The sequence below is a fragment of the Hirundo rustica genome, chromosome 5 (assembly GCF_015227805.2).
Source record: "Hirundo rustica isolate bHirRus1 chromosome 5, bHirRus1.pri.v3, whole genome shotgun sequence".
Taxonomy (NCBI): Eukaryota; Metazoa; Chordata; class Aves; order Passeriformes; family Hirundinidae; genus Hirundo; species Hirundo rustica.
In genome coordinates this window covers 19,288,008-19,304,758 of record NC_053454.1, presented here as the reverse complement: position 1 = coordinate 19,304,758, position 16,751 = coordinate 19,288,008, and the positions used below count along the sequence as shown (strand labels likewise).

The 16,751-nt window shown below is 33.7% G+C and overlaps 1 long non-coding RNA gene across 1 annotated transcript; it reads left to right on the top strand.

The window, feature by feature from the left end:
* Positions 1–544: 544 nt before the first annotated feature.
* Positions 545–4,042, top strand: LOC120753492 (uncharacterized). The gene is made up of 3 exons (XR_005701113.1): positions 545–663; positions 1,844–1,941; positions 3,408–4,042. It is a non-coding gene; the product is annotated as an uncharacterized LOC120753492 (long non-coding RNA).
* Positions 4,043–16,751: the final 12,709 nt, after the last annotated feature.

Here is a 16,751-nt window from a genome sequence, read left to right as displayed (position 1 = left end):
AATTTTAATATTTTCTCTTTGACTCATTGAATACAATGGCAGGTATACTGTCATGACATGTTAACATCTCGACCAGTCCTTCAGCGTTTTGCTACTGACAAAGTTCAATTTCAATGACTAACACTGTGTTTCTGTAAAAGATACCTCTTGTCTTCAGGACAAGTTAAATTATAATCATCTAATACTATAGGAAATACTGCTATACATGAAATGCATTATAATATTTTGTTGAAATTCAGTATAAAAATACAGCATCACTGACAACTCAGAAAAGCATAAGTTAAATAGAAGAGATACTGCTTTCAAGTGGTAGATGAAATAACAAAAAAAAAAGTGGTGTCCAATAAAAATAATTGATCATCTACTACTAGAAATTATTGATCAATTATTTTCAGGTGTGGGAGAATGGACAGAGGTAGTACTAAAGGCACTCTTGCCCCCGATATATTGCAGCTGTGTTAATTACCAAAGAGTGGGAACTGCCTTGCCCTCACAGCTATGGGTAATAAAAGAGTGAGTTAGTTGGTGGAGTGGTTAGTGAGTCAATTGGAGTTTGCTGGCTATGCTGTGAGGAGGAAGGGATAGGAAGCAGTGAGCTGAAACTGCAGAAGAGAAAGAGCCAGAGCTGTGTGGGGTTGTTCATACGACTGCAACTTAGCAAGGGTATGGAAGACTTTTTAAATAACAAGGGACTGCAATGTAGGGAAGGTATTTTAGGTAACAAGGTACTGATACTTGAGGGCCCCTGGCATTTTTAAAAAGGCACTCTTGAGTACTGTGGCCATCTTGATGATGACAACATTTAGGCAATCTGATAATCAATCTATTTTCTAGGTGTATATATACTTCTTTCTTAAATGAAAGAATAGGAATATACCAACAACTTGACAAATGTGTGATAGGTGATTTATTTGGGTATTAGCTAAAGAAAAAGAAAACAAAAAAAAAAAAAAAAAAAGGAAAGAATGCACCCTTCAGTTGTTGTTATTTTCTACAGCCATTCTTATAATCATTTAGACAAAGTGCAGATGGTTAGTAGGCTACCACATGCACTAGTTGACTACTTTATTGGGACTTAATGGTCATGAAGCATTACTGTAATCAAGGATTTATGCTATCAGATTAGTGTGCTCTTGGGACAACTGAACATTTGATTTATGCTGGCAGACCATAAAAAGTGTTGTGAAACTATGCAGTGAACACTAATGGAGAAAGTGAAAAGGAAAGAAAGGCTTTTACCCATAAGCCAGCTACAATTTTCTTTTTGAAGGTCAATCAATGGCAGCATGATCTTTTTCTTTTTTTATACTGTGAAACAGCGATAAATTCCTTTTACCATGCATGGTGGATCAGGTACGCTGCTGGATGAGGTTCAAGTCCAAAAATTATAACAAGGGACTTTATTTTTAAAATCACCATTGTTTATCTTGTCAGAAATCAAGTTTATATGTCAGTCTACTAAAATTTCAAGAATATTGTATTTCTTCTTAAACTTCAATCAGAAAGATTTTTTATTAAGGTCCTTCATTCTTCAAAACTGTTCTGATATGAGTTCAAATATTGTTAATAGAGAATTTCTTAATTCTAAGCCATACTATGTACTGTTAGATCAACTTGTAATAAAGATAAGTAAGTCTTTGAAGAAAATAATCAAACCAACTTACATTATTTACACATTTGGCCAAGTCCTAGAGTGATTACAAACCTGCAGGAGATTGACTGAGTAAAGGATGGGGGAAAATTGAGTAAGAACTTAAGAATATAATAAATATAGACATATTTTTTATTATTGTTATGGATTATCATGAAAGACAAGTGCTAAAATTATTTCATATATTGGCAGATATGGAAGCTGAACTTACCATGAGGTTCTTCCTAATATAAAGGATGATGAAACTCCAGAAGGGAAAGGAGGCTGGGAAAGAGACAAGGATTCTTCAGGTACATTGTAACTATGGAGACTGCTAAATCTAAAGCTAGTGCTCTGGGAACAAAAAATTCCCAGCAATCGCTGTCCTAAGGGGTAAATCTTCCGTCTGTACATCACATAGACTAGTTACTCAGGCAAAGTAATACGGATTTTTAATTACTGAAGTTAATTAGAGTTTACTTGCACATGTCTTAAAACGAAATCTAAAACCCCTAAATTTATTAATTCCAGTGTCTTGTTCTGATTGACAGAACAAGTTATAATGTAATTAGCATAAATGCTGAGCCAGACAGTATTTTTACTAAAGCTGGTATTGAATTTGAATGCTTATTCTAGCTGATTCTTGGTTCTGAAACTCTTCAGCTTTCAAAAATTCAGCAGTGGGGAATTTTTAATATTGGACTACACATCATATTGGATTATCATAAAGGCTTCAGTGTGGCACAGTAAAAAAAAAAAAAAAAACTTGCATGATGTCAGAAACTTAAAGAATGTTTTGCTTATTAAATGGAATTTTAAAAACCCCGACTCTTACTGGGGGGGGAGAAATACAAGATGTATTTGTTGGGCAACATTCTAGCTAATTATGCTGCCACTTATAGTTAGAAGAATTAACAAGGCAATTAAAAATTTGTGGCTGATGCTCTGTATTTTTTACACAACACCAGACAGGAAATTGCCTTGTCAATCACAATTAAGGTATTATATACAATGTTTTAAGGTCGCGAGTGCTTTAGCACAGTAGAGTAAGGTAGACACCTGTGGTTATAGTGTTAAGATGCTACTTATTGTTTAGATATAGCTTATTTACATTTTAAACTGCTTGTGAATTTAATAGAGTTTGTGACCAACAGGACATTTTGATTAAGTGACATTACATATGTTATGATATACATGTTAATGAAAAGAGGTATACAAAGAATGACAGCTAGTTCACATCTTATTTCAACTGGAATTTTCTTCCAAGGGAGGACCCATGTTGGCACAGGTATCTTAGGTTATGCCCTATTTTGGATGAATGAAAATGGCAATTGAAACACTTCTATAACATCTCTACTTATGTATAATCACCGTTTAGATTCAATTCTGCTGTCTTCTCACTTTCATGATGTTTCACACATAAATACAGGGAGTCAATGGTAACTTCCTCACCCTTGCTGATGGAAGATTAACTCAGTCTTAGTTTTTACATTTGTGTGTAAGATGCTCACCAATTTCTACTAATTAAGATAAGGCCTATATTTGAAGTTGTGATACAAATGTAGCAGATGTGTATCAGAAATGGATATACCAAACATTTCCTGAATATCATTCAACAAGAGATATGTAATCTGCCTTCTGATGACTCATTTTGGGGTTTGGATTTGCTTTTTTCACTGTGTTTAATTTATAGAAAAGCTATATCCAACTCCTTGATTATTTAGACTGTTACTAAACTATGTAAGCTATTATTTAAACTAAAATTATTTTCTGGAAGTTGTAGAAAGATTCAAGGACCTTGAGGGTGTCCTCCTTCCAGAAGGTAAGGTGTGGAGTTCAGCTGGATGAAGACAAGGTCAATTCGTTCACTGACAAGAGCTGCTCTGATGGGAGCTGAAAGCCCGGGCTAACTTCTCCCTTCCTTGGAAGTTGCATTTAAACTGGGATGGCACTGGTTCTAATCTGGTCCTACAGTAGAACTACAACTGTTTGTGGTTTGCCTCCCTGACTGTGACTCTCTGGTTTGACCTCCATCCTCTAAATAGGTGCATCCATTTGTCAAACAGCTTTACATCATGAAAGCACCCTGAGAAAATCTAATTTGCACACATCTCTGAGGTGTTCATAACGCATGAGAGTAATTTTCATTTCTCACCACAATAAGTGATGTCCCCTCCATTTCCAGGTGTTTATATCACTATTGTGCTGTTTGTTCTTGCTTATGCTCACATCCTCTAGTCTGTGATCTGTCATTTTTTTCTCCTCAAGCTCCAGGTCCTCATACTTGCCTGCTCATACAGTTCAATTTCTGATTTATAGCTTCTTTTTCTTGTACACAGATTTAGGTAGGGAATGAAGATTTAAATTTCAGCTTCTGAGTGTGCCACAAAGGAACAAAATTTCTTCTTGAATTTATCCCAAATAACCTTCATGTTATACATGAAAACACAAAACCTCTAGTAATATCTCAGTTAAAAAAAGTGAACTCCATCTCTCTATAAATTAATTTTCTCTAGTAACTGTGTATAATCTTAGGGCAATTTAATTGATCCTAAGATAGAGAAAAACAATAAATTGGGAGGTGCCTTCCTTGCTTTCAGAACATTTGCTTGAATTTCTGTACTTTAATGAAGCTGGACTGGAATTACTAAAGAAAGATCTTGTGAAGAAATACTGAATACTGAACAGAAACAAACTCACATTAATTTAGTAAAAAGGAATTTCTCAGCCCAGTCACCTACTGTTACCCTGTTTTTTCTGAGTTTCTTTATTAGCCTTTTGATTTTCATAAATGGAGTCAGATCTTTTAGTTACTGTAGAATATTAGAGCAGTTTTTTACCTTTCCCACAGAAGTAATATAAACAAATCCTTTGTTTTTCATTCTTTGTCCTTTGTTTGCATATTTCTAACCTAAAAACAATTGTAACTGACAATTCATCTGGCCACTGAGGCTGAGGGGTGGAAACCCCAAAAAGCCAATCTTCTGCTAGACACACAAATGTATAAAAAGTAAAAGAATAAACAAAGGGGGCTCTTCCTCTCTCGGTTTTCAGCTGTGAGCTGGGATCGGAAGGACCTCTGCCTTGCGAAATCTCGTCTGCATGTGACTGCTTTGTGTGTCTCTGTGACAACCTACTTAACCTTTTTCATAATTACCCAAAAGGCCAACAGAACTAGAGTTTGAGCTCTGGTGTATATATAATAATGTAACATATGTATACTTCTTAACATCATCTTCTTTCTCCCACCAGCAATAGGAGCCTTATGTAATGTAACTAGTTAATATCCAGTTTTACCAGTCATATCAGGAAGCAGAGAACATTTGTCCTCAGATCACAGATTTTTTTCATATAAAGGAACAAAGGAAAACACCAAGTGCCAGCCATACAGCGAACTCAAGAATATCTGTTTCCTAGAATCTTTGAGTACTGTGGCTTTTTCATTCACTCAAAGACAGTAAAGCATATTATTGTTCTCTTAGGTTGAATCAAAATGTTTCAAAGATGATAATTCAGTGGGTGTGAGGCAAAAGGACCTGTCTGAATACCTATTTATTATGCAGAACAGCGGTGTCATGACTGCTTTATTTGATCAGCTGTACCTTCCAGTGAAAACTTGAAGATAAATCCCAAAAATGGCTTAGGAAAGGGGAACTGAGAATCTTCACTTTCGCATCTAGTTCTTAAGGAACTATGCTAGGTTTCCATACCCACTAGATATTTAATAATGTTAGCACTAAGCACTTTCTCTGACTATAAATGAACACTTTAGGATTCTTCTTGTCTCTCCTGATGCATTAGCTTTCCGTCCCTCTTAAGAGGAATAGTTAATCTCTACTTTTTTGCCTTTCATTCTTTACTCTTTCAGCTTGTTAGGCTTAAGAATGCAAGAAATTTAGGGAAGAATAAAGGAACCATGTTAAGATGCAGAAGTCATATGATGAGATATGAAGGACATTCATACTGGGACCAGGGGTGCATTTTTTTCTTCAAGTTTTTAAAAGTTTCAAAGTTTTGTTTTATTAATTGCAATGGGAGGGCTCAGTTTCTCTTTTGTCCTGTCAAATTCCTAATCCATTTAAGAACTCTAATTCTTTAAAGTTATATTAATCAATTGTTTATGTTGAATTTAAATTTACACCATTGTCTCTACTTTATTTTCTGAATTTTGACAAGGAATCTGTAGTTCACGTATAAAATAAATTGGAAACACGCTATCTATAATATGGTAGCTATATAACAATTTCTCTAGTTTTCACCATGTAATGTTTAAGATGCACTTTTTATGTCAGAGGATTAATTTGCAAAAAATTGTTAGCAATAAAAATGAAAGATGGTATTCTATATTATTGGTAATCTCTGGAGCAAGAGAAATAAAAATACTGAATTTTTTCCCTAGTATTTACTTTATATGATTCAGTTGATCATCTAATTCCCATAATTAATTTCAAAATTACACTAAAATAAGAAGCATATAAGTCTATCCCAATTCAGGATAATCTATGACTTTATGATGCTCTGAGAATGATCAGTTTACATTGAAGACTGGAGGCTATTTTTCTGGGTTTATATTCTTTACAGAGTTTATTTTGTTCACTTATTAAAAATAGTGTTTCTCAGCATCTCTGTTAAAAGTAAACCAATCTTCTTTATCTAATAATTGATGTTAATTGTGAATTTAGTTAAAATATATTTTAGTTGTTTCCCTTTTTCCTAAATAGTTTATCAGAAAAATGAAATATTAACATTTTTATAATCTGTACCTAGTGCTACATTGAGAATGTTGTCCCTTGTTAAAAGACTCATGATTTTTTAAAATTATAATGTAATATGAAATAAGACTCTTATATATTATATAACAGTAAAACTATGATAAAAAATGAAAATATTATTTTCAAGTTTGTACAATTATAACTAATTAAATAAACTGATTAAAATGTCATGAAGGATGAATAAAACCAGTGTATTTATAGTGACTGCCTAAGAATGTAAAATATAATTCTTGGCAATTATGTTTTATTAGTATTTTGTACACATGAAAATATCACTCTCCTGCATTCATTGGTATTTTTGCATGATGTAGAAGAATTTAAAAAATAATTTAACATTCTGTATATTTATTAACTAGCACATTAGAGAATGTTTCTAGAGTTATTTTGTTACATTTGGCTATTAAAAGATTAAGAGTCTTTAAGCAATTTTACACCTTTTAATTCTAGTTCTGCAACTACTTGCATGACTATAGCTTTACATATTTTGCACTTCAACCATAGGCCTCTGAGGGTAATCAAAGGAAGAGATTTGAAGCAATAAACCCACAGTGTGTACTGGTGGCATTATAATTTATTCCATGGTAAGCATGTGAAAGATAGAAAGGAGAAATAAACTTTTGAGTGAGTTGGACTTTAAATTTTAATTTGTCATCATTGTTGATGAGGAAATGATGGGCTCGGTGGAACTTGGATCTTCATATTACTTTACCAAATAAAATCAAACATATTTCTATTAATAATACAAACATTACACACTCATCACAATCTTGTGATGAATGATCTGTGAAGTTATATTTGCAATAGTACAACTACCGATGCTGGTAACTATGGCAAGAAGAGGTAAATGAGTAAAATAACTCTATAAGTCATTTAAACACCCACCCCAAGCTCCCAATAAATTACATTTATTAAATTATTAAAAATTTGAGGTATTTAGAGGATATATAAAAATTGACCACTAGCATAAAAACCTTAGGAAGTTGCATAGGATAACTAAAATTAAATGACAACTTTCTGTCAGTTTTTAACCTATCCAGTACAGGTATTAAAGAATTCAGCATAGATAGGCCATAAACATGGCTGCAAAGAAGTTGTTACGGTCACAGCTTCATAATTACAGCATTAAGACAGCAACAATAACAGCAGCATATCTTATAACTATATACAAACAGAAACAGATGAAAATTGAAGTTGCCAAAACTCCCGATTTTTCAGTGAAATTTCATACTAATTTTCTGTAGATCTGGAGAGAAATAGGAAAGCATATTTCCTATGAAATTTTACTCTGACTCTGACACTACTTTCAAAATCTAAGCAAACTTTTTTTGAAAAAATGAGCATAGTTCTATTTGAAATTTATGTTTAATGTTTGGATTCAACCAAGCTTAGATCTCACTTAGAGGTATGAAATGATGCAGATAAAACTAGGGAAAATTTGTTTCCCAATATACACTGGTTACTTGATTTTGCTGGACTTTGGATGAGTTTCACACTGCAGTTCTGATCAGTATTTGTAGCTAAGAGCTTAATACATAACATCTGGTTATGTATCATGTAAGGAGCACTGTAGAAGTAGTATTGGAGCTACTACGATCAATCAACAGAAGCTCCATGCAGAAGATATTCCTTTTGAGACATTTTATGAATTTAAATACTCTAGAAACATATTGACCCCAGTAGAATCAAGAGGGTAAAGATATAGATGAATATTATCAAAATAAGTGATGTATGAGTCTGTGTCATTGGAAGATTGAAGTCAATGATGGATGATAGGAATAATTTATAGGTAATTTTAGGCCTAAAGTCTCCTATATATTCACTGAGACCTGAAATAAGACTTATATGAATAAAACTAAAGAAGATAATATTTTGAGTAAAGAAAAAAAATATAGTAGAAGTTTGTAGAAGATTTTGAATATATCATTGCCTAGTAAAGTCACTGAAAAAAAAAAAATTTACATATTTACAACCCACAATAAAGTATGTCCTATTCTTCACTGATGAATAAGACTTAACTTTCTTGGTTAAAGAGGGTGCATATATGTCAATCTTATTTTGCACAAGCAGTGACCTATGAATAGATATTCATATGAGAGGAAGCTTTCATCTCCTTCTTTTGACAACACAGCACACTGGCAACTATATTCAAGTGCTGTGCTGCATTTTATCCCAAAGGACGGTTGTTAAAAATGTCTGCAAGACATGATAAAAATTAAATAAAAAGAATTCCTCATCTATTGCATGAAAACACATCTGATTCTAACTATATATGTAATCTCTTTGCTATCAGCATTTTACATACAGTATTATTGAGACAATTTCACTATTTAAAATAATATGTGTGCTTACAATATATCTTTATGAGAAACTAACTAAAGCCACTAAATAACCTTTTGTATTAAATTACAGATTATTTAAAAATTCCCATAATATTTCTGGGTTTTATAGCAATATTTATTTAAGTATATTTAAAGTTACAAAAATAAGATCATCTTATGTGTGCATGCTTTTAGACAGTGACAATATGAACTCAGGTGTCTATCAGTACATAGTGGTGATTTTTTTTAACTACTTTCCCTATTATAATTAGTCAGTTATGACAACTCTACTTGAATGCCTAATTCAGGGATACTGAATTTTTTTTTTTCCAGTCCTTTATGGCATGTACTAGAACTCAGCTTCTGGGAATGCCTGCACAATGCCATACAGTCAGCTACAATCCCTCAACAAGCTAATTTGTGTGTCAGCAATACTTTAGCCATGATGATGCATGGTATGAGATGTTATAGGCTCAATGTGGTGAAAAAGATTATGGGCATCTTCATTCAGAATGTGGTATGCAGATGATACACGTAAGGAAGAGGTTTTCTTAGCTGAATGCAAGAATCTGAGAAGACCAAGGGTATGACTTTTCTTTGGCTGTGGATAGGCTACAAAGCTTGCTATGTTTTGTTGGGAACACCACAGTCCTGGTAATATGGTCAGAGTGCATATTAGTAACATGATCAGAGTACTGTCTTTCTCTTTGATTCTCACACTTCCTTCTAATGAAACTGAGGTAATAGAAGACAGCTTCTGTGATGTGAAAGGAACTATTTCACATTTCCTTACTTCAGTTCTTCCGCTTTAAAATAAAGATGTCTTATTTGCCTATTTTTCCAGCTTAGATAAATGTGAGGAAAGCCTCTCTACTTCTTGGACAAATTTGAGCATTTAAAGAAACATTGAAATCCTATAATTCAAGTTGAACTTATTGCTGTCTGCTGTACAGTATATGGGCATGAAGTGAGTGCTAGCTTTGCATTCCCCTGCAAAAAGCGCAAATCATCCCATGAATAGGCATTGCTACACATTGATACATATATGTTGGTGAATATAATAAATCAGAAGTACACATTTACAGAACCAGAAATTCAGTTTATCACTTTTTGTTCATTTGGTTGTTGGCGGTTTTTTGTTAATGAAACATGTTCCTCTTATTTAATTCTGAAGAATGTAGTTTAGTTAAAATAATTTTTTGCCACTAAAGTTCTTTTAAAAAAAACAGAACAAAAGTTCACAGTCTTCACATATGCAGTTGAGCCATTTAAATATATCTTCAATGACTTCAAATTCCTCTTTTCATAAGAGATTGACTATGAGAGCACTGGGACTATACAAATTCTGACTATGGCTACTAGTTTTTGAAAGAACGCTAGTAGAGGACTTTATTATATTTGTTCAGAAAGAGACAAGAGGAAAGTTCATAGTTTCATTCACCCTGTAATGGATAGGCTTAAGTGACGTACCCATCTGAAAAACAGAGATGATTAAATGATTGGAAAAATCTCTATAACTAGAAGTTGAAAACTTCCTGCCATTATTTTAGATTTAGTATATGCATCATATTCCTGTATCCTGTTACTTTACAGTTCTTCGTGAGTTTGTTAGAAGATAAAATGTAGGATTAATTATACTGAATGACCAAAATAATCAAGAAGGACATCAGAAAAATATTTCATTTTAAAACAGTTTAGTAATCTCTTTTCTGCTATGTAGACTCTAAAAAACAAGGACAGGTAATGTGCTCATTGCCTGGAGGATGAGAAAGTCTCTTGTACCATTCACCTGTGACCTTTCTGGCTGAGTGATAATAGATCTCCAGACTCAAAGAGCACCTTTCAGCTAAAAAAAATAAAGTTTGGATAATCTTCAGAGTTTAAAATGGGTTACCATTCTTTTTGTTTCATCTATTGCTTTTACAAATTATATGAATAACAAGTGGGACAGTTAACAATAATGAATGCTGATGCTTAAGCTATTTTCTTAGTGTAAGAAATAGGGGGAAATAAATCTCTAAGAGGAGTGATATATAATTAGGACAATGCACATTCTTCCAACTTCACTTTTCCGCTATAGCTAAACACCATCTACTGTTGGTGTTCACTTGTGGTACAGTGGATACAGATAATATCAGTCATTACAGAATTACTGTTTTAAAAATCTGCCCCAAAGGTAGATTTTTTACTTTCCCATATCCAACATAAAACATACACAAGAATGGTGTATCGTGCAAACTCTTATCAACAATTCATTTTAATAGTGTGCTGTCATGTGAAAAGGAAGAGTTTTACCGGACCCATATTTATTTAACAGCTCTGATAAAGCTGGCTTCTTTTAAATCCTATTGTTTGATTCAAGATGTATTTTTTAGTTCTGTATTGTAGTTCACTGGATGGATTTGACATGCCCCTAGTTTGTAAATTTGAACCTCCCTTTTTTCTGGTTTATTTTTACTTGTTTATTTGCACTATTTGCCAAATAGGAGAAAATAGTAATGCAGAAATATATAATAACTTCAAGATCACAATTATATCAGAAGATATTCATAGTAGGTTTTAATAACTGGAATTTAAAAAATTAAGCATTCTGAACTATAAATCACCTTATTTTCAAAATGTAGTTCTCCACTAAGTGCCACATCCAGTTGTTACTTAAACGCTCCCAGAGAAGGTGGTTCCCACAAAAACCTGAGTAGTCCATTCCAATTCTTAACTATCCTTTCAGTGAAAAAAGTTTTCTGATGTCCATCTGAATCTTCCCTGGCACAGCTCGAGGCCTTTCATCTTGTCCTATCACTGGTGACCTGGACAAAGAATCTGGTCTCCACCTGGCTACAACCTCCTTTCAGGTAGTTTCAGAGCACAATAAGAAGCTTGAGCCTCCTTTACCCCAGGATAAAATAGCCCCAGCTTCACGGCTCTTCTTTGGACTCACTCCAGCACCTTAATGTCTCTTTTGAAGAGAGAGGCCCAGAACTGGACAGGGGACTTGAGGTGTGGCCTCACCAGTGCTGGGTACAGGGGGACAGTCACTACCATGGTCCTGCTGGCCACACTGTTGCTGGTACAGGCCACGAAGCCATTGGTCTTCTTGGCCAACAGTGTTCAGCCACCTGTCAACCAACAAGCCCAGGTTCTTTTCTGTTGGGCTGCTTTCCAGCCTCTCTCCTCTCGTCAAGAGAATGGCACAATGCTGAACCTTTTCCTGGTGTCCTTGACATTTGTGACCCTTGTGTGAATTATCAGAAACTTATGGAAATTTGTCCTCACTTTGCCTTATCTCCTGCAAGGCTCTAATGAAGGAACAGGTTCTTTTAGTACAGTGTCCTCTGTACAAGATAGATGTAAATTCAGATGAGATATTGTTTCTATAGGCTTATTTTTAACTATAATCCAGGGCATCCATTCATAATTCAAATATTAACACTGCTGAAATGCTCTAACATTTCAATAGCAAATATTCTCACATGACTCCCATGGTCACAAAGTTATAGTCTGGGTTGAATGCCCTTGTCAAAAGGTTGTGTGCGTCTGTGATGTGCAAAAATCTCATCTGCATCTTCAGTTAACCAACAGCTGCTGGTAAGATCAGAAGTCTGATTCCCCAACAGTTGAAATCAAGAACACATTTCAAACTCAAGCAAAAACTGACTAACTAACTAACTAACTAACAAAAAAAAAAAAAAAAAAAAAAAAAAAGAGTGTGACTTTATTTGGGTTTTGTGAGTTTTTTTACTAGTAAGAATGTTTCCAGGTCTACTTTAGTGATAAAAGTTTTTGTACAGTCTTAGCACCTTTCCATATACAACACTTTGCTGGAACCAATACTGCATGAGATAATTCATTAGAGACAGATGATGCATATTTACTAGCTCAGCATATCCTCAGTGAAGATGTTAGACTATTAGATGTATACTACTCTTTTGTTCCTCTTTCTCAGCAGTTATCCTTACTGATACAGTCAGTGTTTCATCTCAGCATGAAATAACATTAGATAACATTGCATTTTGAGGAAAAAGGAAAAACAAGGACTCCACAAATGGGAATGAATTAGAAATGCTCTTGCAGAAGAGGCCCTGGAGTTATAAATGAGAAATTCATGCATGTACTTAGGAAGGGACTTCACATAAAATCTTTTTCCCACTGTACATTTCTTATTATTTAGTATATTTTCCTTCTGAAAAGCATTTTTTGACAAGTGCTAAAGTAGAATTTCTATACATTATCTAGGCTTTTCTAATTGGGTAGTGGCTTTTTTTTTGTTTGGGTTTTTTGGGGGGGGGGTTGTTGGTGGTGGTGGTTTTGGGTGTTTTTTGTTGGATTTTTTGGTTGGTTGGTTGTTTTTTGTTGTTGTTTTTTGTGTGTTTTTTTGTTTGTTTTTTTTTTTGTTTTTTTTTTTTTTTGTTTGTTTTTTTTTTTTTTTTTTTTTTTTTTGTTTGTTTTTGTTTTTTTTTTTGCTAGAAAGTGCCTGGCCAGATGATATTTCAGTACTGTTGATATTCTGAAAAATGGACAGAATCTTTCCAGATTTTCCTGTAGAAAAACATACAGGAAAAATTAATGTGATTAAGAAATAAAGCAAAACAGACCAAAGGGACAGGATTAATCTCACTTAACTTTAAACATCTAGTAAAGTAACATCACAGCTAACTAATAAAGAACATTTATAATTAATCAAGGTTTTAGCTTTTGTTTCATTTTACCTATTTTTGATACATATAGTACAGCATGCTAAACTGCATCAGCAGCCATACCTGTAGTATTCTATTATGTTGAAAAGCAAATTGCATGATAAAATTGTGTCAACTTTTATGCTGGATGAGATTAATTCAACTCATATATTCTGTTAATAACTGCTACAAAACTGAAAACTGCTTCCTAAAAAAAAAAAGAAGAAAAGAAAATCCAGACAGTTATAGTTTCTGACTTTGTTTTATTCACTCTATGGCCACAGGTTTGAAGTGGAATTATTTTTTCCATCTAACTAAAAATCTTAGGCTTACTGAACAATGCACAGGAGAGACTACAGATACACTACATATACACAAACTTTGTGTCTGTGACTAAGCCCTGATAAATAGATACTGGTGTCACTTAATCACTACAAATTAAAAAATAATTATTCACTCTTTTCATTAGATAACACTCTTCTGTATAAATATATAGAATCATATATAGAATCATAAAATCATTAAGGTTGGAAAAGGCTCTAAGAAATCCATTTAGCTAGCACCACCATGCTCACTATAAAACTATGAGTAGCACATACCTTTTACACATCCACATGCCTTTTACACACTTCCAGGAATGGTGATTTCACATTTTCCAAATTACGTTTTCCATATTACATTCTCAAGTATAATATGGAAATCAAACCAAAAAACTTCATGCAGGAGGAAATAGGTCCTTAGCAATTATGAATCAGTATCATGCTCTAAATGGCATGAAATCATAGAATCATAGAATATCTCAGGTTGGACAGGATCCATAAGGATCATCAACTCTCTGCTCTGCCTATAACCATATGACTAAGAGCATTCTCCAGGTCAGGCTTGGTGCTGTGAACACTTCCCTGGATAGTCTCTTCCAGTGACCAAAAAACCTCTCAGTGAAAAACCTTCTCCTAATGTCCAACTTAGACTCCCTCTAACACAAATTCATTCCATTTCCTCATGTCCTGTCACTGGTCACCACGAGAGGAGATCAGCATCTGCCACCTGCTAATAAGCTGAACACTCAAGGAAGTTTTAGACTGCGACAAGATCACTGAAGCAGCTTTATAACATGTGAGCACAGCATTTGTTCCTTCTTAGATGCCCTAGATATTAAATTTTAAAATAATAATATTTTTCAAGCACTATTATACTTGTAGAAGTATTCAGTAAATTATTTTCAAATGTACCTAATAGCAGGTTTGCTCGGTACTGTATTGTAAAAAAAAATTAGTTACATTTAGTAATATAACTGGGAAAAAAAGCAACCATGCATAAAATCCTTCTTGCGTCTCACTTTATATACTGCTTATAACTTCTTTTATTAGTCTTTTATTAATTCTTCATTTGCACCCATGTAATATGTATGCTTGTACATAGTCATGCAGGATGTATATTTCTGTACCCAGGTTTTATTATATATATCAAGGACAACTTGAGATTTTTCACAGTTAGACTGATTTTAGGAATTACATTGTCTACTATCTTGTGAATACTTATGAACACATTCTCCCACAAAATTCCCTCATTTTTCCTGTATGAGCAGTCCCCATCCCCTCTAACAGTCACGCAGAGATATTTTTTTTTCACCCGCGACAGATTAATAAATAAATAAATTTACTTTGCCCGTCTTCAGCTTGTATAACATTAAAATAAGTGTGAAACAACTTTAAGTCGTTAAATGATTTCTTTATCTTTCAGGAAACCTAGCAGTTCAATTCACTGCTTTTGTGAAATTCTTATCTTAGTGAATTTTGACACTGACTTTGGCAGAGTGAAGGTTCTGTTGCCCAGTATTTTGTTAATGCAGTTTATGGAATATACATGCTTACAGAATACAGTGCTCTATTAACAACATCCTTATCTTTGCTTCCTGATGCTAAGTAGATTGCAGGAAAAGCTGGGAACAAGGTATTTTGGTTTTGCAACAGATCTCTGTAATAGAGCTGCAATCATATTCGCAACTACTTTTCAACTGGCATAGGATTCTGAAGGATGATTTCAGAGACTGTTGAAGCCCTCAATTGCCACAGAATGCCCTGATTTTTTTTTTTCCCTTTTTTTTTTTTTTTTTTTTTTTTTTTTTTTTTTTTTTTTTTCCCTCCCAGAACAAAAAAGAATGTGATTTTTTTGCAAAAAATTGTTCTGGTCCTACAATTTCAGTGACATTTTGAAAAGAGATGTATCTGATGATGCTTTGCAGTTTCATATCTTTTATGAAGTGGCACATATTTTTACAGCCAGGGTAGCAATAGTTTCAGATTACATTTAAGCCTTTTATAATTGGAATCTTTGTACATTGAATAAAAATTTTATAATGCAAAGTATAATGTTATATTATGAAAATGAAATTATTAAATTTCAGATTCAAACAGCAGAATTATTAAAAGAAGAAACCGCAAAGTTATTTCTTTGTCTCAATATGTTCTATTAACTCACAAATCTGTTTGAAGAATGGGATTATTTTCTCATGTAGATGACTTTTTGTTGCCTAAATACTTCTGTGTATTCTGTTTGATATTGCTCCTGGAGGATAATTCATTGACTCAAAGTATGCTTTTAGCAATCAATACCAAGAGTGACAGAACCTTGAAGAGTGTAACACAGAATAATTACTTTTACGAGACGTGAAATAGTAATGCTTAACAGAATTGAGGTGACTCATTGAGCTTAAGACACATCCTTCAATTATGATAATACTTTTTTTCAGCAAAAGCTTTCAAGAATGCCAGTATCTGTAATTCAGTGACTCTAAACTTAGATAAGACACAGTATGAAAGCAAATAAAGATCCTAGAGCTAGTTGGCTTTGTGAAGCCTTTTCTGTTGGCCTCTTCATACAAAAGCTTTCTCCTGAGGACTGTTTCCATGAGACATTTGTCTTCCAACCCTCTTTTATGGTTTGTAGGATAAGACAGGAAAGCTACATAGACCAGAGATACTTAACAACAGTTTCTCCCACATCCTGACAAAAATATGACATAACTTACTGTACATCATGCTTGCCTTGGACTAGTGTGCAATTTGAAACAATGTCTCTTTTTTGTAGATTTGTTGTGACTTTCAAATACACAGAGCACTGTATGTACCTCATCAATACCTAGATAGTTACTCTGCACATTTTTCTGGAGTTGATATTTTCCCCCACAAACTTCAACATCCAATCATTCCTCTGCTCCCTATTTCTCTAAATATCAATTCACTAGCATGAAGCAAACAAGAACTCACTGAATTCCAATTATTTCTGGTTTCTAGAAAGATCTTAAACATCTCTAGTATTGAAATAAATGAATACAGCTTTCTAGCTATCTAAATTC